Source organism: Octopus bimaculoides, chromosome 16 (genome assembly GCF_001194135.2).
Source record: "Octopus bimaculoides isolate UCB-OBI-ISO-001 chromosome 16, ASM119413v2, whole genome shotgun sequence".
In the NCBI taxonomy this organism is placed as follows: domain Eukaryota; kingdom Metazoa; phylum Mollusca; class Cephalopoda; order Octopoda; family Octopodidae; genus Octopus; species Octopus bimaculoides.
This window is the reverse complement of record NC_068996.1, coordinates 44,044,286-44,049,328: the sequence shown is the minus strand read 5'-3', so window position 1 is coordinate 44,049,328 and position 5,043 is coordinate 44,044,286.

Sequence of the window (5,043 nt, the reverse complement as noted above, 5' to 3'; positions counted from 1 at the left end):
AACACTAACTTAATGATAACTAAGTTATTTTACTAAATTCTTTGTTATATTTAAAATTAATTGAAAGAAACACAGAGCATCTCAACAGATATATGGTAAGAAAAGGGTTAAAATATATAATAGAAAAACAATTCTTAACCCTTTAGATACCAACCCAGCTGGAACTGGCTCTGGCTCTGAGTACAAATGTCTTGTTTTCATAAGTTCTGAATTAAAATCTTCCACTAAACCTAAGTCACAATTTATGTTCCTAACACTAACTTAATGATAACTAAGTTATTTTACTAAATTCTTTGTTATATTTAAAATTAATTGAAAGAAACACAGAGCATCTCAACAGAAATATGGTAACAACAGGGTTGAAGAGGCCAAATTCAGCCCAAATATTCTACTTGCTTTATGTTCAAACCAGCCAGATCCATCTTCTCACACCTACCCTACAATGCCATTCTAAAGATAAGCAATCAATCACATCATTGACATTTTGAAGCTATGTGATAATGAATGCTAAATTCAAACAAATGTGAATAAATAAGCATTACATTTGGCAGAATAATCTGAACACTTAAAAAGTTCAAGTATTTCGCTAAAAAAAGAAATTCTGATGAAACAAAAGTATTCAATAGCACTAGAGGGGGACATGTGGATGGGGTAGACCCAGGAAGATGTGGGATGAAGTAGTGAGAAAAGATCTACAGATGTTGGGTCTCACAGAGGGGATAACAGGGGACCAAGACTCCTAGAGGTTTACTGTGCTTGGAAAGACGTATCAAGTAAAGCTAAGTAAAAGAGCGGTTGCCCTTGTATGCAGGTTTGTCCCCTGCAATCCTCTCCAGCTAAGAATCCCTAATCTTGCCGGCTCAAAGGTGCTGGTACCATGTTGAAAGCACTTATTCCAGTGCTGAGTAAAAGCACCCAGTACACTCTGTAAAGTAGTTGGCATTAGGAAGGGCATCCAGCCGTAGAAACCATGCCAAAACAGACATGGAGCCTGAACAGCCCTTCAGCTGGTCAGCTCTTGTCAAACTGCCCAACCCATGCCAGCATGGAAAATGGACATTAAATGATGATGATGACGATGACTATAGTAAATTCTAAAGCATTGGATATAAAGCATCTAATGTCATTGGCATTAAACTACACGAAGTAAGAGAAATATTGGTCTTCATTGTTATACAATAACATTTAAATAGATTTATGCAATGTTCTGCCTTTGCAAAGATGAATTTAAGCAATTGTTCAATGACATTCGATCTATTTATTCTTTATATTTTATCTTTTACTTGTTGCAGTCATTGGATGGTGGCCACTAAAATTTGTCTTGGAAGGTTTTAATTGAACAAATCATGCCCCGACACCCGTACATTTTTTTAAAAGTCTGGTACTTATTCTATCAGTCTCTTTTACCAAACAGCTAAGTTACAGGGATGTAAACAAGCCAACACAGGTTGTCAAGCACGGGGAGCAAATACAACATAAAGTCACACACACACACACACACATACATACAGATATACTTACATGCATGTGTGTGCATGTGTGTGTCTGAGTGTGTGTATACTGGGTATATGGGCTGAATTTGACAATTTTCTTATATCTCCTTCTTTCAGGAACATCTTGACGTATTTGTGAATAGTCAACGGCATTGGAGAGCATAAAGATTAAAGTTGTAGCTGAGAATAATTTAGCTGACATTGTGAACTGGAAGCCGTCTGAGTATTAGAAAAGGGTTACCTGTAGCATGATGAGTGATGCCAGGTGTTAAAATGCCAATATCATGACTGCTATTCAAAAGCTCTGTGAACACTTTAAAGGCTGTAAGGCGTGACATGGTCTGCAGCAATGGAGACTACAAAGCCATGGTCAGCAGGAAGGGACACAGAGGACATTCTGACTGCATCCACACACACTGGAATTCATCTCCACAGTTTTTAAGAGGGCCTTAGGCTCGTTTCAGATGAATATGTGAAGTGGTTGGAGAGAGTAGCTGCAGGGAGGCCATATATATAAGGTTTGTCTGAAAAGTAATGAGACTGGATGTGCTGTGTGAGCTATGGACATTTTCCACAGTGAGTTCTTGCCACAGGGCCAGATGATCAGTCAGCGAGTCTACAAAGAGATTCTGCAGCATTTACTTCGCTCAGTGCCCAAGAAGAGATAAGAGTTGTGGCAGGACAAATCGTGGTTGCTTCATCACAACAATGTACTTATTTAGAACGGGCTGAGCATCTGGCAGTTCCTGGTTGAGAAGAACATTGCCATACTGGAACAACTTCCCTATTCACCAGATCTTGCCCCATGTGACATTTTTTTTTCCCCAAGCTCAAGGGGACCATCAAAAGGACCCATCTTGAAGCCCATCAAGAGGGCTGTAATGATGGAGCTGAGGGGCATCCCAGATGAATCTTTCCAGCAGTGTATAGAAGCATGGCAGAGAAGGATGGAAAAGTACATTAGACTCGAAGGGGATTGCTTTGAAGGGGAAACCATGTGGTTTGTTGTTTAAAATTGAAACGAACTGTTTGTGACACCAGTCCTGTTACTTAGCAGACAGACCTCACATGTGGCAGTAGCATTTGGTTCTGGAAAGAGTCAGAAGAGGTTGTTAAAGAATTTCAACGGCTTAACCAGACCCAATTTCTGGCCTATTAATTCACCCTATTGTAATCCCATTCATTACTAAACATGGAGTGCTTTTGAGAAAGACGCCATCCATTCTGCCTGCAAGACCAAGGCCAAACTGGCGGGCAAGGTCAAGGAAGTCTTCAAAGATTTTCCCAGAAATACAGTGAGGAGTGCTTGCACCAGATTCTAGAGCCATCTTGAAGCCATGGTGGAAGCTAAAGGTGGTTACTTTGAGTAAATTGTCATCTCCCAGCCACAATCTGGTTGATGATCTTTTAAAATACTTTTAATTTTTGGATGAAATATTAGGCTTTCTTTTCCTTTTATGCAAACTGTCGAATTTAGCCCAAACATCTTGAATATACATACAAGACATGCTTCATTCAATTTCTGCCTACCAAGGCTTTGGTCAACTCAGGGCTATAGCAGAAGACACTTGCACTGATGCTGCTGCAAAAAGGAACTGAACCCAAGACCACATGGTTGGAAAGCAAGCTTCTGAACCACACATGCACTCCTGTGCTTATTTCCTCAGGAAATTATTTTCACCATTCTGATTACTTCTGAAGTGTAACATGTGAATGCAAGCAATGACAAGAAGGATAATATTAAATTAATGATAATAGTTTCTTCCAAAAAAAAAAAAAAAAAAAAGCCAAGACAATATTTATTAAGGAAGAATAAAAATGACTGCATTAATTCAATTTGTTTCATTATATAACTAGTTCTTTATTGATATTAAATAAAGATTACTTAATTATAAACAAATTAATTACATGATATTAAATAAAATAATTAAATAAAAACTTTGCTTCACAACCATATGGTTTCAGGGTACAATCTTATTGCATAGCAAATTGTGCAGTATTTTCATAATCACACACACATGCATACATGTACATGCACACACACATGCACGCACATGTACACACATAAATACATACACACACAAATAGTATTTATCCATCAAGAAGATAGTCTGGATGAATAAAATCTATTTATTGAGTGCTCTTATCCCCTTCAGGGATTCACCATGAATTGTGGGTTATTGAAATAAGCTATTACTCATGATAAATCCCTAAAGAGGATGAAAGCGCTCAATAAATACTATTTATCCTGATGTTAACTAACTTCTTTTATTAATACATAAAATCTGTATACCACCACAACAAACAATCTATACATATATATATATATATATATATATATATATATATATATATATATATATATATATATATATATATATATATATATATATTACTTAACATAGATATAGTGTAAAAAAGACATAACACAAAGTTGTTCATCTTAAGGAAAGTTTCTTGCATAGATGTTTATGAGAAGCTTTCTCAAGACAAATACTACAGTGTTGTGGTGTTCTTACACTACATGAACATTATGTAAGATATACAGATTGCTCTTCTGAACTAATACTGCTTCCATTGCCAATAACAAATATATATATATACATATGTATTTACATACATATATTTGTGTGTGTGTGTATATGCGTATACATACACGTATATGTATTTATGTGTGTGTGTGTATATATACATTTAGATATATATATATTTATATATATATTTATATATAATATACTTATATATTAATATATATTCATACATATACATATATATATAGATATGCATACATATATAAATACATATATACATATACACACATACATATATATATAGATATATATACATCTATACTTATACATATATATATATAATACACACACACACACATATTAATGTTTTTTTTGTCAACCTTGTCAGAATAGTGAACCATTAACCAGCCATTTAGTAACTGTTCAATAAATTATGATGAAAATAAAGAAAAAAAGAAAGAAAGAAAGAAAGAAAGAAAGAAAATAAACAAACATAAGTACATGGAAGAGAAACAAAAGTTTATTTCATTAAATAGATTTTTTTTTTTTTTGAAATTTCAAAAAAAATAAATAAATGAATGAATAAATGAAATATTAAAAATAACTGAAATATTAACAAATGAAACTATAAACATCAAAAACAATAACAACAACAACAACAACAACAAATGCCAATAAAATCTGCCAGAAAATATATAACAATAGTAATGATAATTCTTTCTATTATGGGCACAAGGCCTGAAGTTTTGGTGGAAGGGGATAAGTCAATTACATCGACCCCAGCACATAACTGGTACTTATTTCATCGACCCTTGAAAGGATGAAAGGCAAAGTCAACCTCAGCGGAATTTGAACTCAGAACATAAAGACGGATGTGAAATGCTGCCAAGCATTTGTCCAACATACTAATGATTCAGTGAGCTTGCCGCCTTCATATAATAATAATAATAATAATAATAATAATAATAATAATAATGGTTTCAAATTTTGACACAAGGCCAGCAATTTAGGGGTAGGGG